The 26,762-nt window shown below is 43.2% G+C and overlaps 1 protein-coding gene across 3 annotated transcripts in view; it reads right to left on the bottom strand.

The window, feature by feature from the left end:
* Window positions 1-26,762, bottom strand: part of SLC45A1 (solute carrier family 45 member 1) — a 68,347-nt gene that overhangs the window by 35,097 nt on the left and 6,488 nt on the right. For 2 of the 3 annotated variants that reach the window (XM_054085715.1, XM_054085711.1), the window contains exon 1: window positions 13,139-13,371. The exons of the other annotated variant lie outside the window; for it this stretch is intronic. The gene's annotated coding sequence lies outside the window, so the exon portion shown is untranslated. Of the gene's footprint in view, window positions 1-13,138; window positions 13,372-26,762 lie in introns of those variants that run through there. 3 annotated transcript variants of the gene reach the window in all.

The raw sequence follows: 26,762 nt of genomic DNA, 5'->3' as shown, positions 1-26,762 counted from the left end.
GCATCGTTTCTGACAGTCTGAGTCGCCAGTTACTGTATCTACGTATCTAACTCCCAGTCTCATTAAAGAGGCTGAAAAATGTACCATTGACCTTAGGCAGCAGCAGGATTACAAATCTGACTGGAAAAACATAGTTTTCTTGAGGACAGTCCAGTCTATAAACAGCCAGCCACATAACTCAGTGACACACTGAAAATCCCTGGACACAGCTCAAAAAACTTACTCACAAAACTGACGGGAACGTTCCTGGGCCAGCTATTCAGGCCACAAATACTCTCCTCATCGCTGGATATCAGTTTTGTCATTCACAGCAACCTATGCCAGTAAATTCCTGACTCCTCTCAGTTATGAGGCAAAGCTCAAGTGTTTACAGATCACACCTGATCAGCCAGACCAGGCTCTTCACTTCCAAACGGTGAAAAGTCTGCGAATAATCTTCAGGTTCCCATACGACCGTGGCTATACTTTGAGAGGTCAGCAGGATTTTCATACGTGAGCACAGAACACATTTCCCTACCAAACCAGCTTGTATCCCATGCTGTCCTATTCAAACACCATTTTAAGCTGTGTGTGGAGACTGAAATACCACCACCGATGGGAATGGGCAAATGGGTAATACGATACAGAGTAAATTAACTATATTACTGTATTCCGTTCTCATTCCACTGAATCATTCCATTTTACAAAACGGGAAACTGAGATGCAAAAGGGCTATTGCTGTATTGCATTTGTAATTTCATATTATGTAAAAAAGGACTGACCTTTTGTCACAGAAATAATGTGAGTGGGTTTAGAACTTACATTTTGCTTAGTGTCATCTAAGATCATGTACAACATGAAAGATATTTCATTTTTCTTCAAAATGACTCTGAAAAAGACCATGAAATGGTAAAATGATTGTCAGTAAGATTTCTTGGAACACCAGACATCTGCCACGTTACTCAAGAACTACATGTATCTCAGTCTCTTGGCTGACAAAATTTAAATAGGAACATCTCCACAGTGTTTTTTAGGAGATAGCACCATATTTATTCTAAAAGTCAGAACAAGCCCTTTGCTTTAGATAGTTATGCGTACTTATGTGTTTCATTTGGCTGACTGTAAATACAGCTTTTCAGAGCTGAATCATTCCAGCCTGATGACACCAAGTAAATAGTAATGACCCCTGATCTCACGCAAACAAGTAGGCAAAAGTCAGTAAGAAGAGTGTCAGGGACAGAAATGAACTGTGTGCCATTAGGATGCTGCCCCTCATCTTTCGAAGGGAAGGCAATTTGAAAGCATGCGTCAGCGGCAGGAACACAAAACAAACATCAAATATATTTTGTGAAGAGCTTGAAAAAACTCCACCTCTGTAGAGCACAGAGATCTCGCGCTCATCTCAGTGTAGACGCCGTTAAAAAGAAGAGTGTAGTGGAGACACCACTCTAGGCTTATGTAACACTCAGTATAGCATTTCAGGTTGTGATCCAAAGTTTAATTATAATACAGCACAGGTGTGTAACCGTGGCTTTGTTGTGCTGGAAGACTGCTGTTAAGGTGAGAAAAAGTGTACAAGGTTAAAGCTATGCCAGATAAGAAAAGGTAAAATCATGGACATGGAAGTGTAATCATCAATACCCAAATAACAAGATAACAACTCAAGGGAAGAAATACTGACTTGAAAAGGTAACACAAAGCCAAAAGAATCTAAGAAAATGAAAGCAAAGCAATTTCATGTTTTGTGCCACTTCTACTCTCTGTGAGGTCCCAGTGCTCCTGCAGGTGTTCATGCAAATGCTCTTCTCCCTCCATTATGATTCACTAATATCATATCACAGTCACAAAAGAGTTGGCACCAAAACAAGTGCCATACATCTTCCTTTACAGCCCTCCAGATGATTCATCAGCCATTATGTAAAAGTCATGAAATCGTTCATCTATGGGAGTGAGTCAGAGAACTAGGAAGTGACTCGTATTCCTGACCATCTACGTGGACCTTAGTCTTTCAGCAAGATTCCTACTAGACCAAAAGTATCTCTGAGACTGGTTGCTCTGTTGTGACCTGGTGAAAGAGACACTTTAAGGAGAGAGGTGAGGCTCAGGGCACTGAGGAAAACCACGTGCTATCTCACAGCCCGTATTTGCTTTCACACATACATTATGAACAGACTTCCAACAGCTTATTGCATTTGCTGATGTTATGACAGTAAAATACTCCCCCCTCGTTGTGTCGATAAGTGTAAATGCTCAAAATTATTGATTACAAAGATTAACATTATCTACCATTTTGTAACACCTAAGAATGAAGAAGTCTTTTTTTCCCCTCAGGAACTCAGCTGAGTACTAATAAAGGCATATCAGTGTTAAACTTCTCTCTGTATGCTGAGTACAGCTATAGACTGAACATCATCCAAGTGGTATATAATTCACAGACATATGCTACAGTCATTTTCTGCAGTCATTTTCTGCAAGGCACACTACAAGCAAGCTAAAAGTAAACTTCATCTTTCCTAGAGCTTTCCTCCTGTTCAGTCTTAATGCCTGTTCTTTACAGTAAGTGGTTCATCATAGTATGTAGGTGGAATCTGGAAAGAAAAGACTGTTCCTCCGTAATGGCTATGCGTGTGCTGAGAATTTCATTTCATTATTCATGCATTCCCAGAAGAGGCCAGATGGGCACGGGCACAACTATAAAACAGACTCGCTAGTAGTTTTCATACAGGGATTATTTCTTATTGGCAGGAAGGGGAAGCTTTATCCATCTGTCAGAAACCACCAAGGGACCATTGGCCCCTGTTACAATGAAATCAGAGTACAACTACTCATGAATGAATTTTTCAGATTGTAAAAAGATGGGTTTGAACCACAGAGGAAGACGGTAGCGCTCCAAATTCTGATGTTTGTGGGATCTCGGTTCATACTACAATACTAATACACACATAGCATGTTTTTACTCATCTTTAGTAACCACAGCACGACGGCAGTAAACTGTGACTCTCTTGCTAAAATCCAGTGTTTAATAAGACCAGTTAGCCAAGTTAGGTTACACTTTTTGAGACCAACTGCCAGAGAACGCCTGTTTTAAAAAGCAGCTGCTACTATTATAGCTATATATGAGATTAGTAATGCCTTTGAAATGTAACTTCATCCTCTTATAGGCATGTTTGCAGCTGAAGGCAAACTGAACTGAAAACAAGCAACGCAAATACAAATTGTGATATAGAAAATACCAACCATCCTGTCAATTAGCTCCTCGGATATGAAACAGATTCTAGTAAAGCTCTCTTAGCATTTATGGTTTGCAACAACCAATCGCCCAAAGGCTCACAATGATTGAGCCGGAAAGAGTGCTCTTAGTTCCAACATGCTGAGTCCTACACACCACTGTGCGGTGCTAGAGACCGAGCCTGACTTGGCAGCACTTGGACTTAAGACAAAAGCAGAGCCTATTCACCCACATTGCCCTCACCTTTACTTGAGGAAAAGTATATGATGCTTCACTCTGCACTGCTCATCACATGAACAATGCACCCGTGCAGAATTGTGATAAACAGCTTCAGACCATCTGCAGAAATTCAAAGGAAAGAACTGCAAAGATATATAAGTGGTACACGACAACTCAAATTCTACCATATAAGACTCATAGAATCAGCAGGTTGGAAAAGACCTCTGAGATCATCGAGTCCAACTAAACCTTTCTGCCACTAAACCATAGAACCATAGAATCAGAATAGCTGGGGCTGGACTGTTTTTCTTCTGTGTGCACAGATCCAGCGCCTCAGCCAGCTCTCCAAGCCACCAGTTCATGCTGCAGGACAATAGCAGAAGAGGTAGAAAGCGCTGGCTGTTAAGTTTAGTTTGCGGAGTACAGCTCCTGTGTAACTACCTACAGCCTTAGATCAAATATTTTAGGCTCTGCCCACTATTAATGGTTACCAGTTCACCCTTTACAATGAAATCCACCTTTCCCCAAAAGAAGCCGTGGCTTTCACTGAGGTAGCAGTAACACGGAAGTGTAGAGGCTGTTTCTCAACTACCTATGTGAAGTTCAAAGTAATTTCTTGCTAACCTCGCCACTTTAAAAACTTTCTAAACCACGTTTAGCACTGCATTTTAAATTGATGACAGGAAGCACAAACAGGAAAGTCCAGGAGGAGCCTTGTTACCCCTCGGGCACTTCCTGCAGGAGTGACAAAAGCATAATGCAAAATTGCTAAGAAAACACTTCAAGCTCAGGTTTCTCTTCCTTTTAGGCAAGAAATACATTTTCATCAAAAATCGCAGTCTGGAAGCATCAATGGCCACCTCTGCGCCACTGTGTCTGACTAGATTGAGAGCTGCTGAGCGCACGTCGCTGATAAACCAAGTTTGGGAGGAAACTCAGAGGATGAACCGAACCAAAGCCAAGCTCTTAATTCTTCCTCCCACTCTTCAGGCAGAGTGAGTGCTTAATAGTCACTTGATCCAAGCCACCCTTTGCTGAAAGGAAATTACCTATTCTGCTCTCTGTTAGCCTTGTAACCACTTAGCTGCCAGAAGGAAGAGCTCAATAGTCCCTTTGAGGAGAAAGCAGAGGATTCGAGCTTTCCCATGTTAAAAATAAACAGTATAAACAATTGAAAAGGCCATGAATTGTTCCCCGATTGTCACTACACGATACCTCTAATCATAGTGACAGGTAACAGTGAATTCTCTCTTCCTGCTCAGGCATTTGGGCGATAAAAGCAAGAATAGATACAAAACATTCACAACTTTTTCGAAAGTATTCATCTCTTCAATATTCCTTCCTCAAAAAACGCTAATCATTTTGCTTCAAGTCTTGCTACTGGAGAGCTTTCCTGTAGTTTCAGGAAACACTACTCGTGTTGAAATCCTTCACCAATAAGTATTGACTCCACTTTTTTTTATAAGAGGATATTTTCTAGAAGGCCTGGGTAGGGTGGGGCAGACTGCAGCGAGAGAATCTCGCTTGTGCCGAGTGATTTCAGAGTGCAAGAGACAGATAACAGGCATGAATCAGCAGTGCCTTGGGCTCCGGTTGTAACAGCATTTCTCTTCACATCAGAACGATCAAGGGCCTGACAAGAACTAAAACCAGGCAGGGGAAGGTAGCTTTCGAAATCACCTTCTAAGCTGAGAGACTGCATTTGCAGGAGTTAGGTGATTTTGACTTCCTCATGTAATGTATGCACAACAAAAGGTGTGACGGGCCCTGGGGAGATAAAACCTCTAAAATGCCCACGGTCTTTCAGCTCCTTAAATGGCATCTTGGAGCCAATGTAGTATCAATGGTAGTATCAATCCAAACCAGAAGAGGTCCTCTAATGCCTTCTAACACCACATTCCTTCCAAAGAAAGCTTCTTTTGCCTGATTTTTCAACAGTACAGGCAACGCATAGACATACCGCACATTGTCAATCTTCTCTCTCTTTTCCCAAAGGCCTAACTCCAACGACATTATTCTTCCAAGTGATGGATCCACAGCACCAGATCCTTCCAGATTGTAACTTTCTGCTGCAAGAAGCTGCGAGCATCCATAACCTCATGACAAGACGACACCAAAAGTCACTTGTTTCCATAGCAGCGTGTCACTAATACAGAAATTTGTGCAGCTCTGCAAACCACAGTGCAGTCACTGTGCCGAGCCAGGGGACAGTATCATCACAAAGATGGTAGCACATTTCTGCGGGCAAGTCTTGAACGTAGACAGGTTCATAACAAATGTCTGCTGCATCTGAAAATCAAAGTAACTTCAGTGGGTTTTGCAAACACCACTGTTGACTGAAAAGACCACTCAGACCAGCTGAATATATTCCAGATGATTAGCATAAACTTTTAGAGAAAAATATTATGTTATATGATGTTACATTGCATTCCACTGCTACGGAAGGTTCTGAACTATAGTTGGTTTTCTGAGAGATGACACTCTCATTGTAACCTAGAGAAACACACAAAGTAATTTATATAAGAATGTAGTAAAAATATCTTCCACTTCGGAAATTTTTATGCGTTCCTCGGGATTTAACATGTTATGGCATACAGAGGACATCTATCTGTCCTGAGTCTTGAACCCTTTGAGACCTGCCACCTTGCATCAAACTCAAATGAGGTATCATTATGGCTAGTAACATCATGGGCAACCTTTAAATAAATAATTTTTTAAAGAAATCCATTTAATAAGGTCTTAACTATGTCTAGAATCTGCTGTCACCTATGTGGGTGTGCAGGACAAACTCAGACAACCTGGGCCCTACGTTCTACATAGATTTCTGCCCAAGGTAACAAAAAGCACTCAGCATTATATACTGTTTCTTTCAGTATCTTACTGAAAATCTGTAAACATTCAGTTCCATCATATTGGAAACTCATATGGTAGCTAACTAGAACATACAAGAAAGTGAATAATCACATAATTACAAAAGTGGAAGGAATACAACATAGTATCATTCTCCTACTTTCTCACACGTGCCTTCCCACACAAGAACTCTGTCCCTTAGCAAACATATATCCAGGTAATTGTTTTCCTGATGATGCAAGTGTTCCTTACTATTACAGGCAATATTCTGTTCTTGGTGTTCCTTACTATTACAGGCAATGTTCTGTTCCTGATGCTAGTCACAGGTTCATGAAAGACGTAAATAGCTACAGGAAAAATAAGACATTAGAACTGCCATTAACTGTTTGTCTTTGTTGGGTGATGCTATTCCTAAGTTGCACTCAGAAAACCAGAGATATTTAGGAACAATGTGTTGTCAGAGTGCGTTAGTTACACCTAAAGACTGATACTTCCAGGCTGGCCTTTTCCCAAAATTGCAAACACCCCCCCACCAACTGGTTTTGTATTAAAGACTCATAGGCTGCCTCCAGGTACTGCTGTACTATCTCTGCCTCCCGGAGAGGAGATAAATCTTATCAAGAAATAATTAGAACAGGGAGCAAACAGTACCATCAGCTGAGCCAATGCCGGTATACTCTGTTACAGTTCCTTCACTTACCACTGCCTACTTGCTAAATAAACTGACCCAATGAGTCAGTCATTGCAAGAAAATGATGTAATGCATAAAAATTCTGAACTAGTAACCTTCAATATTCTTTGAACACTCAGGAACAACCCCTGCATTAGTCAGGGAGCAGCAAGCACAAGCTGTCACTGCCTTGGTGAGTCATGAATAAAATCGACTTGGCATCTCGTACAGTTTTGTGTAACCCTCCTCCTCAAGTTCTTCCACTACGAGCCAATGTTTCCCAAACTGGGCACATAAGTATGAGCACATCTGTGATGCTGGCTACATCCCTACCACATCCCGTCAATGACTTATCCCAGCATGCCCCAATCAACTAACTAGTGCGCTCTAATTCTGTGCTCCTCTAGGATTACATCCATCCATCTATCCATTAAAACAGATGCCTTTGTGCATTGGATCTTTATCCAGCTAACCTTCACCTGAAAACAATTCAAGTGTCTAAGTTAAGCAGTCTAGTCTTATGCTTCATGTAGGTGTTTTGGAAGAACAGAATTAATTTCCAATCCCTCATTAAATCTACTAAATTATAAACAGCACTTTTTGATTCTGCAGCTTTCACCGGCTTTGTCAGCCCTCCTGTCAAAAGGCAGACTTCAAAACCTGCTGTATTGGGAGATGCTTCTGGAAACTTCTTATTCAAGCAGTAGGCGCTATGAATTAAATATCTGGATATCTGTCAAGGCCACACATCCACCAAATTGTCTCTTACAGGTCTTCCCATGCAGGATTGCCAACCGGATCTTTTGAACGCTTCCAATTTACTTAAAACAAGCAATAAGCACAGTCTAGTGTTACCTGCCAGTGCCCAGGAAGGCAGGGCCTCTAGAAATGCAGGATGTAAGCTACAGTTACACAGTATTAATAGTTTTAAGAAACATAAGGCAGGTTCACTTGTTGCATTTAGTTGCAGACTAAAATGAATTTATTCAACATCTAGATGAATGTGCCACTGGTAAGGTCTGAAAAGAGAGAGTCAGTTTGTTTGGTTTGGGCTTTGGGTTAGGTTTTTTTTAATAAAATCAGAACTGGTTCAGGAGTTGAGCATGAGAGACGTAACATCACCAAAACAGATGAAGAATGCCAGCCAGAATAGATGTTTGCTTCCTGCCACAGCAGCACTCTTCAAGCTGATATTTGTCTCAGTCACTACATATAATAGATCTCAATGGACATACATAAGAATTTATAGCTATTAAAATGGCTATTAATTCAATAAAACTTCTTCTCTCTACACAAAACACAAAAGCAAAGGTTTATTCTACCATCCCTCCTGGTTTTCTGATGCTGTGTTTCTCTGCATGGATAATTAGACCAAAGCTTCAATGATCCCACAACACTCCCAGCAGGGGAGATAATCCTATGCAAGAAGCTCTTATGAAAAAAGCAGAACAGAGAAGAACATGAAGTATATCATCAAGGCAAGCAGAACCCTTGGCAATGTGATCTGCAATTCAAACAGCAGATTCTTTGCAAAATGAACTCCCTTGTTTCCTCCAAAATCCATGGTAGCTCCTGGCATTCCTTAACAATTTCCCATCACATTTGTGATACTGTAATGTACCTGGACCCACTGCAGAAGAAATGTTCTTCTCTGTGTCTAGGGACTACAGCTGCTCTCTTGCACCAACTTACACCAACAATACTAATCATACTTCACTTACAGTAATTGTATTCATATACGTTGCTTTGTAATCACTCACCAAAGATCCATAGGACAATGAAAGCGGAAATGGGAAATGCATTATTCCATGCAGGAATCTAGTAAGGAACTGGAATGTTTTTTCCTAAATGATATTTATAAAAACTTTACTGTGAAAGCAGAAGCTGAAGCTGCTTCTACCACTGCTTCAAAACCCCTTGCACTTTGAAAGGGAGAATCATCCTTTTACTGCTCCAGGTCATGGTTACTCTGACAAGAACAGAGGAGCTTTCTCTGGTCCCAAGAGTGCTCCACTTTTCTTCTCCATACAAAACAGCAAGAGATTTAAACTTCTAATTACTAAAAATTTAACTCAAAATTGCAAACTGCTTTCAAAAGAGATGCTTGACAGAAAACAACCTTAGTATTTGCCAAATTCCATCATAAACATGTATTTACTTATTTTAAGGCTAAGTACTTGAAAGCCGGCAAGGTCAGGATGCAAGACAAGCTGCACTGTTTTATTTGCCAGCTCCAGTTACCTTCTTGGCAACACAGGCCCAGATCTCTTAAATCTGAGGTAGAAAGAAAAGGGATTAGCATGTTCAATTAAGAAAAAGAATCTGCTGTTATCTGTGCAGCTGGGAATTTGTGTGTATTTGGACAGCAGATCTGGGTTAATGCATCTCTAGCCTTTACAGTTTATACAGTTAAATCAGAGAGGCAAATAAGCTTAAATGATAAAAGAGCAAATATTAATGGGTAAAAATCTTGGACCCCCAGCAAGTAGTTTCTTACACTGCTGAGTACAATACCCTCAATAAGTGCATGTGCCCTTTGTAGACAGGCAGTGGCATCTGGCTGATCCATTAGTGGTTCCCAACATCCTCTAAGTCACAGAAGTGAAGCTGCAGCTTCTGCACAGCCCTCATACCCAGTGTTTGCGACAAGGCTGTGGGAGCAAACTAACAAGGGAGAAGGGCAAACAGCTGAGCAATGAATTCCCCTCCATCAGTACACATTGGGCTATCTGCATGACCTTCCTCCTCAGAGACAGGAGCCTTTGAGAACTCGAGCCTCCCCATCACTGGAGACTGACCATCTCCAATTTTTGCTTTGTATTTGTGCAAATCTGTCTCTCTTCCTCACCAGAAGCTTTGTGGACTTTCATTTTCTTATCCTTAAGGATGCAGAGAGTTAGCCTGATGGCATTGCAGCTTCATGAAAATCAACTCAAGACCTTTGCTGGTCCTTGAAAGGTACGAGTGCATTTTAGAAAGGGTTGGAGGAGCCAGAGATTAGAAGCATACCTTGCCTTGCCAACTTTCAACAAAACAGATGACACTAACTTCACGCTGACTATTCCTTACAGAACTTATCCATTCCCTTCATCTCTTTGCTCAGTAAAAAGCAGAAGCGGTTTGTCCCAAGAACCACTGTGGCTCAGTAAGCATTCCAGCTTTCCCTCTCAGCATTCCAAGCAGTGGAATCAGTCACAAAGGGTTTTTTCCTTTTCCTCTGATTAACACATACACATGCACACAAGTTTACACATGGCAAGCACTGCACATATTTTTGTATTGCTTAAGAAACATCTGGGTTAGGCAAGCAGAGTCTGGAGCAATGGAAATAGCCTTACTGGTTCTATGAAAAACTAACTACAAAAGAGGCCACGAGGTGAGGACAACATTGCTGAAGTTAACACTTCGGTCACAGCAGGGGGAAGCTGCAAAGCAAACGAGCTGCCTGTTGTGACAACTCCAGAGGTTGTGTGCTGAGCCCAATGCAAATAACTGCTCTAACTTCCTAACAGTACCACAACGAATAATGGCAGATATTGCATAAGCACAGAGAAGCAGCCTCTCCGTTGCTGGTAGCAAAAAAGAAGTAGATATTCTGGACCAAAACAAAAAAAATCCATCTAATTCTGAGTTCTCGCCTAAGGGAGTTGCCATTACAAACTTCCTCAAAGCAGGAATGTATAAAAAAAGCCCTACAGATAAGAACTTTCTCCATAGAGAAAGAATGAACCTGGTTATCAAGTCTCCTTTTGTGCAATGCCCCATCACTTTGAGTCAGAAAGGCCAACAACACCCGCTACACTCTAGTGATCCTCCTGGTTCCAATGCCTCTCTTTGACATGGAAAAATCACTGCTAACAGACGTGTGTCAGAGCCTTTTCCAGCCCCCACTTCACAACTTTGGCAACTCTATGAGCTAACAGTTTTACAACTGGCAAAAACTAATCCTTCACAAGGACAATCAGAGGGTGACCACAGGAGGGGACCGCTGGTGAGACAGGATCAATCATAGGTGAAAATGCCAGTACTTAAGAAATTCTCTAATTTGGGTTTCAGATAACAGCCTGTCTCAACTGCAGGTAGAATAAAAGTGGGGTTGAATAAGGCGCAGCAGGCTGCCCTCCTGTCCTTGAGGGCTTACCTGTTCCAAAGGGAATTCCTCTAGGAACTCTGCTGACTAGTTACAACAGTGCTTTAAATACACAGCACGAGGCCAGGCAACAGCCAGGGCAAATAAAAGAACTGCTACTCACAGGTAGTCTTTCTGGGGCTGGAGGCATCCTTTGGGAAGGATTATGGATAGACTGCTCGGCATTGCTACCAATACAAAGTACTTGTGGACTGTCCCCTTGGATACAACTGGCAGCTCCCAGGAGCCAGTGAGGGTTCTCAGAAGGCTGGCAGTGTCCTGGGACTGACCTAGGCCAAGTCTGCACCAACCTTGAAGAGTGCCTGTAGCGTGATCTTTCTCATGCTCTTATACACAGATGAAGCACAATTGCATTTTCCCTGTTTCCACAGAAAAGCATTTTCCCTGTTTCCCCAGAAAAGCAGCACTGAAGGTGATACTCGGGCTCAGCTTTTCTCTCATTTCTGTTTTCCAGTTCAGTTTCCTCAGAGACAGCAGCCAGATCTAACATACTTAAGAGGAGGGCTAACCTCTTCTGAATCCCATCCAACCTGAAATACTGGCTTTGTTGGCCAGAGGCCCAGGTGAGGCTGTAACTGTGACACTACATGCAGCACCTTTGTTTAACCTTTTCCCTCCCACATTGCCAGAATGCATTTCAGGTATTTTGACATCTTAGCAACAAAGACAATTTCATATGCAGCTTTATTTCTCTTTCCAATGGAATATGCCCAATGCACTGCTCTGCGGCAACTGCAATCAGTGCAGTCGCTTCCAAACTCGAAGTTGAAGGCAGGGCAGTCAGTCTCCCCAGCATCCCCAAAGCCTGAGGCTGCTGCACAAAGTGCCTCCAGCCCATCTCGGGGAGGGGCTCAGCAGCACCCTCACCTTTGGCCAACTCCTTGCTCTGTTCCTTGGCCAACTGCTTGCTCTGTTCCACCCCTCCCGACTCAAACTCAAGGAACAGCCAAGCCAGCAATGTCCATGTCTCTCTTACTGTTCGGTTCAAATAAGATCTGTAGGCTCACACGCAGAGAGAATACAAGTTCTTTGTGCAGAATTACTCTCAGACAGAGAATCCTGCAACTTCATAGTAACTTGAGATGTTTATAAACATTTCTCTAGTCGTGCCACAGCTAGCTGACTAAAAAAAAAAAACATTACACTAAGTCTTCAAACAAATGTTTGAGGAGTTCAGGAGTTTCAGTCCTCCTTTTTGTGGAAGCCTTCCTTCAGCTGTTCAGGAATTTCTGTCCTCCTTTTTGGGGAAGACGATTTCCCTTGAAATTATAAGAGGGTTTTACTCACCGTAAAAATACCAAAGCAACTTACAGTAATACATATAATTCCTCAGTCTAACGTTTTTAGAAGGGAACCTTTCAGAAGTTAAACACTGTTGGTTTAAACACAGTGGTGTTTAAGCAAACAATACACATACATTCTGGGCAGGGTCATCTGGAAAAATAAAACTGAAGCAAGCTGGACAAAGGTCCTCCTAAAGCTTTCTGGTTCCCTGTGCTTAGCACAAATTGGATTGTATGACAGGAAAGGGTGGGAGAGACCTCAGGAGGTGTCTAGCTCAACCTACTTCTCCAAGCAGGACGATGACCCATTAGGTCCGACCAGGTTGCTTAGGGCTTGATTCAGTCTAGTTTTGAAGCCCTCCAGGTACAGAGACCGCACAACCCCTCTGAGCAACCTGTTCCGATGCCGGACAGCTTCACCATGAGGAAGTTTCCCTTACACCCAGCCGCAGATGACAAAATGGTCTTTTCAGTCACAGAAATTTTTCTTCTGACAGTTTCCTCTAACGTTCATAGCAGCATACTCATCTTCTCAAATCTCTGCTCTCACCTGACTTCCACTTGCCTCCTCATTCTTCTTCCTTGCCCTTGACTTCCCACCTTCACCACACCATCCCCTACACTCAAAACAGCTTGCTGCTTTTTGCTTAGAAACCCTACCGGGATTTCTTGCTCTCATTCTCTCCTCCATTTATTCTTTAAATCTTCTCAGCTCTAAGTATGCCTGCAGGTCCCTGCAAAGAAAGAGCCCCTGTCACCTTTTCTGCTTGAATTCTTTGGTGCAAGATGAAGGATGCCCAGGACTTTACCGCTCTGCAGGTAACTTCATCCACACGCAGCACTGGAGTCTCTCCTTCTTCTCCTCTGCAGCATTCCTCTGGGCGTCACAAAAAAAACTTCTCACAAGCAGACACGGTGAACAGCAACTACCTTGTATTCAGCTGCTGCCCTGGAGATTACTGGACAGAGCTGTGCAAATGAAGCCAGAACTACTGTGAGGCAACACCATCAACTCCTGTGGCATGTGCTAATTTCTACAGAACTTGGAACAGAGGAGAGATGTAGCCCAGTTGTGCAAGCCACCCTTGAAAGAATTCCAGGTGAATTCATAGTAATGTATGGAAAATGCTGTCAGACCGCTTCCCCACCCAAAGGGAAAAGGATTTCAACTTTACAACAACAAAAGTTACAGACTGGGATATCCCAGCTACCTTAAATCTGACTGGAGCAGTCAAGCCTTACTTTGGGTGACTCAGGGTTACTCAGCTATCAGGATAAATTATCAAGCCAACCCTTTCACTTTGACACCAAGAAATAATGACTCTCGTGACATTTCTTCCTGTTCACTTGCTTGCCAAACAACATTGTGGATATCTTTACAAAATAAACACCAGCTACCAGAGCCTGATGTATGATCAAGCTGCTCCAGCTTCTCTCCAGTACGGAGAGCAATGGTACAGTCTAACTGATTTCCCAGGAACTGTAAATTCAAGTGATTAAATATACTTAAATACATAACTTTTAAGGCATGGAATATCCTTAGGCATCTCCATTTTTTTTTAAAGAAGGAAAGCAGCTTCTGAAAATGCCATATAGTAAAAATGCCCTGGAGAATCTCAGGCATCCTGGAACTTTGAGATGAGATACAAAGCCATGCTACCTAGTCTGGCCCAGCTGCCTGGCGCTGAAGTGAATTACCGACTGATCAGCCTCACAGATACAAATGGAGATGCTGGCTCTTCATGCAACCTTGAAGAGGAAAAGGAAAAGCTTAAAATACTTTCTTATCTAGGCTGAGTCTAATTTATCCTACCTATGGCAATTTCAAAGCATGTATTGAAGGACTCTAGGAAGCGTGTCAGGTATCACACGACAATTTCCCAGCAAGTTAACAGGTAGGGAAGGCACTAAGGCACTATCCGTGGGGCATTTGCCAACATCCTTCCCCATGAGTACCCTACAGTGAGGTTGCTTGCTTAAGAACCGTTTTACCCCCACTTGGCAATGTGCTCTAATGCTCTACCGTAAATTTTGTTTTATACCAAACATGATGCATTTTACGTAATACATAACACCTTACTTGACCCCTTCCTGTGTACTGCCTCCAACAGAGCCCACTAGCAAGCACAGAAGTAAAACACATTAGAAATGGGGCAGTGGAACCTTCACCTTCTGTCCACCGTCCGTTAGGAATTCAGCAGTCAGCTCTAATGACTTGTCACAGATGATAGGCTGATGGTTGGCTGCCTGCTCGGGGCCCTCCTTCCTCCTTCCCAGAGACACGGGGCATGGACCTGTCCTTCAGAGCCACCATGAGCTCACCCTGCCCTGAAGGGGCACCTTTGCTGGTGACCGTACTGGCACACAGTCTGCTTTTTAAGCCACCCATTCCTAATACTGTGTGTTTGGTCTACAATAACTCCTAACCAACTCATGCTATAGACTGATGTAAGAACCTCCAAGCCTTAAAACGTAAAGCATACCCTCCAACAACTCCTGGAAATATGCCTGGAAAGCAAACTAAAAAGCCTGAAAACAGCTGCCGTGCTGACTGCTGAAATCTGCTAGCTGTGCTCCCACGTAGCACTCATGTAGCAGTAGTGCCCCCACCCAGCAGATGGAACAGCATCCCAGCCTATTATCCTTCAAACTAATGAGCTGGCTGCTCCCACTAACACAAGCATACACTTTTATTCCTCAGCAATCTCTTTTTACACTGAAAACGCTTGAAGGACCTGAATAAAATAAAAAAGTAAGTAAATTAATCTTCCTCCCTCCAGCCAGCAACAGAGTAATCACAAACAAACTATTCCTCAGGCAAATTTCTGTAAAAGCAAAATGATCCAAGTACAGCAATTTGATAGGAACTGTGGTAACATTTCAAAGTCATTACCCGTACATTGCGGAGAATAACTCCTGTGGCCTTTAGTTGCTGTAGGAAGCAGAGGAGCTTCAGTGCAAATAACATAATCTAATGCGTCGAGGGAAAACCAATGTAAGACAGACCTACGCGACACTGAACCCAGAACTGGCAGTTACAAATCAGAAAAGAGACCGCCAAGTCACGCACGACAGCACTTTGTAATCAGCAGCTCAAACTGGGGCAGCTGCCAAAAACAGAACAGAAAGGAGAAGGATACGGCCAGTCAGACAGAGCGACAGTCCCACGCGTGGATCTGGGCTCTGCACCGAGGGGGATGGATGCAGAGGGAAAGGTGACTACAATGATGAAAGGAACAGGGGCTCATGAGGAGTGACTGATGGGGCTGGGATTTCCATTTGGAGGGGAGAAAGGTGTGGGAGACTGGAAAGATTATGATCCAGGTTAACAAAACCCATAAAGGCAGCAAACAAGCTGAACATGCAGCTCTCACCACCTGTAGTTATTTGCCAGACCCCGTAATTTTAGAAGTGGGGGCCCCTGCGGAATCCAGCAGCAAATCGGGTTAGAGCAGATAAAAGGAACAGTTCTTCACACTGTGAGCAGGGAGCTCCCAGAGCCTGCTACCACACCAGTGGCTCTGGAGGCAGCCGTGCTCAGCAGGTTCAAAATGGGACTGGATAAATGCATGGAAAACTGATCTGTAACCAGAAAACAGAAGACCTGACAGGTATGTCACCCAGCTACACCACCTGTGGCTTCTGCGGGAGTGCAGGAGGACTGGACCACAAAACCATCTAGGCTTGCAAGCTATCCCCAAAGCAGCCTTTCCGATTGATCCCACAGGACTCTGACTACTGGCCTAAGTGGACTGTTGGTCTGACCTATTAGGGCATTTCTCATGTTAATTTTACTCCCCAACACAAATCTCTCTGCATTAGTTGGATCCACAAGAAAACAGAAGATTCAAATTCAGACCTCCAGTTTGTGCACTGGCTCGATATTTGTGCACACACACAAGATCCTGAACGGATGTATCTTTCATTACACATCCTTCTGGATTATCTTTCTTTTCCACTGAAATACAGGCTTTCTTTTCAGAGCCAGCCAGCTGACTTCGGGAGTCAATGCTGCTGAACTGGAATACAATACCACCTGACAGACAAGGAGAACAATTCTTACTGTGTTTATCACCACTGTTAGTGGTGACAAGCAAACGAGCAGACAAATGCTCTCATACAGAGCAAGCAGCTTGGGAAAGGACAAAACAAGACATTTGCAGAGTACTGTGCAACCACCATACCCCCCCGCATGTGTGCATTTCTGTATGTAAACCGTATTTTCAAAGTTATAGAAAGAGAGTTTAAGAGAAATCATTAGCCTATCACTAGAGAACCTGTCCTCTGCATAAGCCCAAAGTTCTCCATTGATATATAGACGACATCTTTCCCTACTAGAGTAAGGGGATACTAATGTAACCTGGAAACAAACACTGTATTACTAGAAATGATCTCACAGCAGAAACTTTATGAAGGCTTTACTTTGAAACTACTGCTTCCAGCAAGACCAGAAAACTCCTGAGATCACACCAGAATTAGAAAGCACACGCATGCCAAATCTGGTTGAGATTGAGCCACATACCTTTCCTTTCCCAAAAGACTATTTTGACAGTAGACTTGGTGCAGCTTATTTACAGGTTTGCAGGTCATTTTTTAACTCGTCAAAACATACGCCAGACATGTGTGCAGCAGCCAAGTAACTTATCATTTAAGTAATTTCTGAAAACAACATGCAGAAACAAACATTTAATACAGATGATTATCATTTATACTTTGATTTTGACTTCATACTACTATCTTTGCATCACTGTATTTAATTACACTCCACATTTCCTTCATGATTCATCATTGCATAACAAACTAGATAGCCACTTTATGGGTGTGTTGCAGGTTTGCACAATTAACTGAGTCTATTGGACTGGAAATGACGATTTGTATTAACTGAAAAGATCATGTGGCTGCATAGTTTGTGGGTGTTGGTTTATTAGAATGGAAAGTGCCAATTAGAGAACGAGAAAACAAAGACAAACTCATTATACTTTAAAGAGAAGTACCTATGACTTCCTGGAAATGTTAAAGTTTATCTGGGATCAGATTCTCAGTTGCTAAATTACAAAGAAAATTATTCTCCTGTGTTCATGCGCATGTAGGAAAGGAAAAGGAGGAAGCGCAGGTGATGGAAGGAGAACAAAACACATAGTGATCCAGGAACAGGATGAAAGAGAAGCTTCCATGCCAAGTTGAAAAAGGAGCTTCCATGCCATGGCCACCACAAAGTCTGCACCTGCTGCAGGCCAGGCACAAGGCTCACACAAGCTGCAGTGGGCTGCATGGACTCCTCAGGGACTGGCTGCTCTGCCCGGATCATGCAAAGACACCAGCACATCCCAGGAGGAGGAGACGATGATTCTCAAAAGAAATGCTAGCTCCCAAACCTGCAGTGACGTGTGGAAGAAGGAAGCGAGTGCAGTCTCAAGATGACAGCAACTTCTGGACTGGTGGATGCTGTGTTTTGGCAGTGCTGCAGGCCATGCGAGCGCAGCCGGACCACTCAGACCTGCCCCACTGCTCTCCCTGCAGACCTCCTTCCAGGCACCCAACAGGAATGCTTTTTCTCTCCCCATATTTTAAGCTCAACAGCAAATTCAATTTGATCATACTTAACTCTTCGCATCTACTTTCAACAGCTCCATCTCATTACCACCAATCTACACTAAAAATATAAAACTCACACCTCCGAATTGACTCAAGGTTATATCTTTGACTATGGTACTCGCACTGTGTTGACTAACAATTAGAAGGTGAAGCTTATGACAGAACAAACACCGTATAACTTAAGTAGTTAAAATCAAAGATGTGCTAAAATCTGAAGGTACTGAGTTGTTCAAAAACACTCCACCATCATTCGGATTCACGCCTCCCCAAACTGAGCGTGAAATATTCCCCATTGTTTTTCTGCGATGTAGTTAAACCAAGACATTACAGAAATTAGTTATCCCTTGTAAATATCTTATATTTGAACATGGAAGGGAATTAAATTCAGAGTTTGAGAAAGTATTTGACATATTTCAATGTGGTACATTACTGAAGGACAAAGTAGTGTAGTTTTCCTTTTTGGGGAGGGAGAGGATTGGGGAAGCGTTCAGAATCTGGTTATCCCCTTAATTTGTATTTTTATAATTCTGTCCACGTTTACGTGAGGTGTGAAGATACTGAACATCACACTGAGACCCTCAGAATGTCATATTTCTCACTTCTAAATGCAGGTTATTATTCCTACAGAAATAATAAATTCTGGTTCACCTTGAAATCTGTCTTTTTCACCTTCAGACCTCACATGAGAGGTGACCTCACATCAAATGCGCATCATGTAGAAATGCTCTCATAAGAATGTAAGTGATCAGGTAACTTATTTTAATGCAATTACGAGCAAAGATGTCTGTCAGGATTTCTAACTGCCAGTTAATATATCCCCAGCTTCGCTTTTCCCATCAGCTCGCACTGTCACCAGCTGGAAATTCCCACAACTGTCACAAGGTTCAGAAGCACAAACCAAGCACAGGAGTTTACTCTGCAATATTTTTCAGTGCCTTGAAACAAGAGCTGTGTGGGTGTTGGGTGTAAGCGCAAGAGGAATCTCATTGTCTGCCCAAAATACATGAGGCTGGTGAATGAAGTCAGTAAATCAAACACTGAGGGGAAAACAGGGAGAAAGTTGGGAGATAAAAAAATATTGTGAAAGGTTATATAAAAAAAAATTTGTTGAGAATTACTGCGATCACAGCAGCTTTTCCCCCTTCTTCTTAGCTGCTTGCAGCCAATGCTGCTATGCACAAGTGCAGTTAAGACCTGTAAAATGCACCTGTGAGCATATATGTACACATTCATACAGCATATACGTTTAAGAGTGAAAAGCTACTCTCATGCCTCAATTTTTGAGACGGCCAATTAGAAATATTTTGAGACAAACTGATCTTAAAGGCGCAACCTTATCTTTTTCGTTAAACCTCACAAAGGTAATTTAGAGCACAGACATATAACCTTAGCCAGAGACAACAGGCTAGACATCAGCATTTAAAAAGTCTAAATAAATATGTCACCTATTTAAGTCCATGCGTAGACACAAGGTAAGAGCTGAAATTCGGATATGTTGATTAATCTCTTTTTAAGCAAAATCATTAGGTCCTGTAGTGCTCAGCCGCTCAGAAAATTCTTTTTTTTTATTAGTAGGCACTCAGGTAAGTAAGCGTTAGGCTCTGGATTTAAAGATTAAAGATGTTATTCATAAATAGACATTAAAAACACGTCAGATTTTGACACGACAAGAACACAGAAGTAAGTTCAGCAGCGCAGTCTCACTTTTTTTGGGGATGGCTGTAGCAAGGGATCAGTAGGGCAAATACAAGTACACATATCTCAAAATATAAATGCTCAGCAGACTGTTGTGTCCCCTTCCACATGCCCTATATAGGCAGAACCTCAAAGAGAAGCAAAATTAACTTTATTCTGTTTGGGAGTCAAGTTACTGAACTATTAATGTCTACAATGATACACTTAGAATTGTTTCCAAATGCCATTTCTATATATACACAGCTTTTCAACTGAAATTACTGGTCCAGAAAGAGAACCAGCAGAGCTGTACTACCATTGTCCTTCCTGCTCAATCTGCTCTTACCTACTGGGCTCACGGAAGCCACAAACTATTTCACCTTCAGATCCTGTAACATCTGTGAGATATCCTGCTTTCAGAGGTCTCGCAAATACCCACCTGATACATAAGGCATCTTAGGCTTCCCTGGGTTATGTTTTTAATGGCATGCTATACTTCTAGGCTGTTAGTTTTGTTTACTGTCTATTTTGTAGAGGTCATAAACAACACCTATTGATAACACTGTATAAATAAACCAATTTATCAAAAGAACAGACTATGGCATAGCCTTTAATAGGTAAAAACCAGCCACAAGAAAAGGAACAAACAAAAATAACTGACTGCCTCCATTCTTTCAATCTCAGTGAAGCCTACTGCCCTATTATGACTGTAAAAGACTGATGATTTCCAGGCTTGCCAACACAAAATACCAAACAGCTACAGGTGCTAACAGTTTTCAGGTGTTTGGGTTTTTATTCCAAGAGTTCCTATTTGGTCCTGACAAACAGGGGTTTGGACACAGCAGTCCCCACGTCTCATGCTGGGCAACACAACACAGTGTACCTGGAGATGGATTCAATGGATGTAGCATGTGTTGTAGTGCATCAGATCACTCGGGACTGGCTCCTTCCACAGGCAGCCTACCTCATCTGACATATGTCTCTTAACATGATGTCTTTGGAAGAGTAATTAATAAACGCTACCTTGTGCAAGGACCAGTTCAGCTCCTTGCAGTGGGCAAACCAGTTGAGACCTCTTGGAACAAAGTGACAGAAATCCTTTCCTGGCAGGGATAAGAAACACTACGCACACTGTGCTTTGCAGTTTTCAGACACAAGCTCACTCTGGCTCTTTATCAAAGCCAACATACAAGGTAGTGTATAACAACTCAAGCTAAGCACTATGCCACCACTCATATAGCTTCTAGTTGTTTTGAAGAACAGCCACTGCAGACACCTACGAAATTTCTACCTGCGAAATACTGTGTGAACGCATTCTGTCGTTCTTGAGCCATTCAGCTTTGCCATAAAAATGGTATCTATGTAGTGAGATGGCCATGGCAGAAAAAGCACACTGAAGAACAAATAGCGTAATAGACAGCAGAAGGATCCTTCCCTTGCCCTTGGGAAGGATGACAAGGAACTTCAGCAGTGCTGCAGACCCTAACACCGCATGTGGGTAGATTCCAGGAACTTCCCCCAAACTGTAATTATGCATAACACTACACTTGTGTGAAACGCTGTGCCTAAAGGGCATAAAACCACAGCTGAGCCAGTCAGCTGATAGCAAGCCTTCTGGCTCCACAAGGAAAGAGATTGGATGCAACAAATCAGTTAGACTGGGATTGGAGTCAGCTCCTCTGTTTCTGCTGATCCATTCCACAACCTGCAGCGCAACATCTCTCAACACTGCCCTAAAAGCATCCAACCTAACAGGGATTAAGTGAGCTCCGGGTGTTTCACCGGACTAGACCTTGGCTTCCTGATGACCAGTTTACATGCCTGAGAGCAAGAATGAACTCAGCCTGGGAGGACTGAGTAACAATGTCCCTACAGCAGCACGGACATAGCATTTCTGCAAGGCATTCAGATATTACGGAATGGGTGGTAAAAACAGATGTGGCTGTGGCCATTTCTGGGAAACACAAGTGTGAACAACCAGCTATTTTTAATTTGTCGAGTTCCATTCCAGTCTAAGCTGCTACAGAATCTGTGTCAATCTTTGTGTCCTTTTTTGATCTCTTCCCTCACTCAGCTTATGCTTATGTACTGAAAAAGTCTGAGCACATGATTACCCCATCCAGGCAACATGCCTTTGAAATGGCTTTTTAATCTAGACTCTCCACTCCCTGACAGACTGACTTTTGCAGTACGTCTGTATGTGCTGTCTAGACACTTGAATATGCTAACCTCTAATTTAGCCCTCCCTTACTGACCCATGAGTTTCCTCCCTTCTGTGGGTCTTCTGGCTAAACTGGAAATGCAACACACTCATTCTGCCCTATACCTGCCTGGTGTAACTGCATTCATACAAATCTGACCAGTGAAGTCGGCACATGTTCCTCATTCGCAGCAACACCGAATCCTTACACTGAAAAAAAAATTTGTAGTGCTCTCCTAAATCTCTTCTCTTCTTTGCTGTCTCCAAACTCAAAGAACAGCGCAGTCCTTTCTTGGAAGGATTCAGGACACAGCTGCAGAGACAAGGACCTGAGTTGAATCTTGTAAGTAGAATTAAATCATTGCGTACCCAGTTACGGAGGCAGAAAGCGATGGAAGAGTCTGATTGAAATACGAAAGGGAGAGTAAAATACAGGTGTATCCTAACAGCAGCCATATTGCTTCAAATCCAAGGTCCAACTAACACAATATTGCCCTAGCATGGGGAAAAAAGGAAATAAGAGACGCTTAGGGCAGTGGGAAACATCCTCTCCCAGTTCCCAGCAATCTGATACAAGGCACTTTCTCTACAGCCTTAATGGATTTTCCTTTCATCAGGCTCTCTGTGCCTAGTTTTTGAAGCCATGTAAAACTTCTGGCATTTGCAGCATTCAGACAGAGATGTAATCAAGGTACACAGATGAGAGCACACAAGAGCCATACTGAACTTCCACTTTAGATAGCATGTTTGCATCACAAACCACTTCCATATGCCTGAAGCATAAAAGATTTGCTATCTGTGTCAGTTTCTACAGATGACTTAAGCATTTTAGCATTATCTAATTGCTTTAAAGTCTTGCACAGGGTGAATTCACACAAAGCCTCAGTAATGGTCCCTGTACAAGGCTGAATTTCAGCATCAGGTCTGCACAGTAATGTATTGTTACTCTTGCAATGTGAGAGTCTGCATTGCTAATATATGGATAGCCTTACACTCAAGCTCATTGTCTCTGCCCCTTCCCGGCACACCTACAGATCTTGATCCCACAGTACACTAAACATCATGCCCCATACAGTAAGAACAGAAGAAGCATAAACTTTAACTCCTTGTAATTTGGGCAATATGATTTCTCCACTCATGTGCATGTGAATTTACCACTGCTGCACCAGTCGGACTTCCTATCAGTTCAGCCAGACTACAACAACTGCAATACGTTCCATATGTATTGTTTTTTTCCCCTCAAATTAGCAGACGCCCAAGTTGATTTCCCTCACTTCAGGGTGACAGATGTTCAACACTCAGCTAACTAAGAATTGCATTATCCGTGTACTTTGTTTGCATCACCGTAATGCACGTATCGCCACAGTAAGAGTACCACGCAGACTCAGTAACCTCAATATTCATATGTAGATCCACTCTGTCTACCACAAAACAGAACAGAAGATAAGGATCGGAGTAAGACCTATGAAATTAAACTACGTAAGGATAGCACACAGTTTAACTTCTACTGTGCACATCTTGATTCTACTTGAGGTAAAGAATTTGGGTCCACCAAATAATTACAGAATTCAGGACTTCTCATGACTACTTTGCTGCACTACTTTTCCCAAGCAATCCCTTACTAAAGGGTTTGTAAAGACTAAATGTGAAACAACCAAAGCGCTGGATGATCTCTGCTCTACGGAAGCACCTCTGGGGGTGCTGTAGAACTGTATTGACGCCACTGTCATTCACATAACTAGTTGTGCAAAAACTAGCACCACAGCATCCAACTTGCACTGCATTTACTCCGCTTCAGAAAAGCTTCTCCTCTCTGGTGACTTATCACAATTACCTTTTCTAGTCATTAACGAGGCAAAAAAAGAGAAATGTTTAAGCTACTCATTCCCTTTGAATTAACCAGACCAGAGGCACGCTTCCCCGAAAACATGGAAAAATATCACAACCTTCTTACTCAAAAGCAGCTGCCACAAATAAGAGATTAAGCAATAAAACAGCAGCAGCAACTGTAAAAGTTATTGTTTACAGAAGTTGTCCCACCAAAGAAATCACAGCAACCTACAGAATGACTGTGTAAAAGCTGTATCTGACATTCTACATTAAAAAACATATATCTGTTACTTCCCATGCTAGGCCTCCAGTATGAAATGTCACTTCCATAATTTTCTAGCTTCACAAAGAAATTTCCCCTTTCAATCCTCCAGCTGCTGCTTATCACAGGGGTTCCCACTGCAAAGGGAATCCTTGAATGAAAGGGAATATCACAAATTACAGTCCTTTTTTCCCCATAATTAAGACATTTCATTTATTAAATACAGACAAGTCTGCTATCCATCTCCAAAACAGGGTGCAAATAGGTTTAAAGTGTCTTGTAATACTACTCAAGCTCTTTTTTTAGCAAACTGGTTATTAACTAGTATTAACCAAGCAGGATGTCCGAGATTACTTAGGAGTTAGTCTTCAGGGCAATTAGGAAATTGCAAAGAGTAGTTTACACGTGCCTACAAAACTGAGGTGTTCTGAGAGTCCTCAAATAACTTCATATTGCAAAGAAGGGAGAGAAACGAGAATGTAACTGTCGGTACAGAATTCTCTCTCCTCTGCGCACAAGTCAGCACAGAAACTATTACAAATGCTACCACTACTTAATATTTTTTTTCAGTAGAGGAATCAGGAATTTAAGGTAGTGGGGTTTGAAGTGAACAAAGCCTGTGGGTAAAGTCATTTAACAGCAAGAGACAAAAACCCATCACATGCACATGAACTCCTAAATTACCCAAACCAGGCTTGCTGATGGAGATATATAGCCCATAGGATAACATCTGCAGGAAAAGCCAGAATGATCTTTTCCTGGACCAAAGATTCTCAGGCACAAACAAGTTAAAAAGCCAACCATCTAATACTCCTCGTGTTCCATCATGGAGACACTGCAGGAGTTTGTCCCTGCTGAAGTCACATCAACACTCTGAAACACATTTTCTATAAAAGTTTGTCCTTTGCATCCATTCATATACTTGAGGGCCATTTGCACCATCAGCAAGGAGGTACATCAACATACAAGAACCTAAAAAACCCCAAAAGATTACTTTCTCCTCAATACATATATGCCACCAGGACAACTTAAAAACTTAACATAATTCATGTTACACCTGCAATACATTCCCTTCCCCAGCTTTCTTGTAGTACCCTTCAGGTACTGGAAGGTCAACACAAGGTCTCCTCGGAGCCTTCTCTTCTCCAGGCTGAACAACCCCAACTCTCTCAGCCTGTCCTCGTATGGAAGGTGCTCCAGCCCTCCGATCACCTTTGTAGCCTCCTCTGGACCTGTTCCAACAGCTCCATCTCCTCCTTACACTGACGATTCCAGAACTGGACACAATACTCCAGATGAGGTCTCACAAGAGAGGAAGAGAAGGGCAGCATCTCTTCCCTCGCCCTGCTGGCCACGCTGCTTTTGATGCAGCGCAGGATACTGTTGGCCTTCTGGGCTGCAAGCACACGTTGCTAGCTCATATCGAGCTTCACGTCATGCAGTGAAACCGAGCATTCTTCCTTCTTGGCAATATCATAACTATTCCCGCCTGAAGCGTACAGCAGACACATTTTGTTAATCCTGTTGTCAGCAGCTCTTAGTGCTGGGAGCTGGGGAGTCCCACAGTGATGTTAATTGTCCAACAAAGAACTGAGCACACTGCACAGCAAAATGATCACCAACCAGGTTCACAGGGTTAGTGCTGCAATAAACGTGATCGCTTGCAAGCGCCCATGAACCTGTCTGCTCAGCGCGGCTCCCAAGAGCCCCTACTCCAGCCATGGTGCCTCACCATCGCACACGCTGTCCACGCGCAAAACACACCCCTGGGTCTGCCATCACCCTCACACAGATGATGACTCGAGATGCTGGAATCCTCAACGTAAGAAGGGGATGGAGCTGTTGGAATGGGTCCAGAGGAGGCTACAAGGATGATCCAAGGGCTGGAGCACCTCCCACTTGAGGACAGGCTGAGAGAGTTGGGATTGTTCAGCCTGGAGAAGAGAAAGCTCCAAGGGGACCTTATAGTGACTTTCCAGTACCTGAAGGGGCTACAGGAAAGCTGGAGAGGGGCTGTTCATAAAGGCTTTTAGTGATAGTACATGATGGGAGATGGTGTGATTTGGAGCAGCCCTGCAGAAAAGGACTTGGGGTGCTGGGAGATGAGAAGCTCGACATGAGCTGGCAACATGTGCTCACAGCCCAGAAACCAACCGTGTCCTGGGCTGCATCCAAAGCAGTGTGGCCAGCAGGGAGGGAGGGGATTCTGCCCCTCTGTTCCTCCCTTGGGAGACCTCACCTGGAGTATTGTGTCCAGTTCTGGAATCCTCAACATAAGAAGGAGATGGAGCTCTTGGAACGGGTCCAGAGGAGGCCACAAGGATGATCCAAGGGCTGGAGCACCTCCTGTACGAGGACAGGCTGAGAGAGTTGGGGTTGTTCAGCCTGGAGAAGAGAAGGCTCAGAGGAGACCTTAGAGCGACCTTCCAGTACCTGAAGGGGCTACAGGAAAGCTGGAGAGGGGCTGTTCATAAAGGCTTGTGGGGATAGGACTGAGGGCAATGGGTATAAACTGGAGAGGGGCAGATTTAGACTGGACATTAGGAAGAATTTCTTCACCATGAGAGTGGTGAGGCCCTGGCCCAGGTTGCCCAGGGAAGCTGTGGCTGCCCCATCCCTGGAGGGGTTCAAGGCCAGGTTGGATGGGCCTTGGGCAGCCTGAGCCAGCGGGAGGTGTCCCTGCCCATGGCAGGGGGTTGGATCTGGATGGGCTTTAAGGTCCCTTCCAACCCGCACTAGTCTGCACCTCTCCACCCAGCGCCCGCCACAGCCACCGCCCCCTCAGCGCGCAGGCAGCCTCAGCGGGCGGGGCAGGCGGGGG

This window comes from Cuculus canorus, chromosome 21 (assembly GCF_017976375.1).
Source record: "Cuculus canorus isolate bCucCan1 chromosome 21, bCucCan1.pri, whole genome shotgun sequence".
Taxonomy (NCBI): Eukaryota; Metazoa; Chordata; class Aves; order Cuculiformes; family Cuculidae; genus Cuculus; species Cuculus canorus.
The sequence above is the reverse complement of the archived record's forward strand: the minus strand, read 5'-3'. Positions and strand labels throughout refer to the sequence as shown.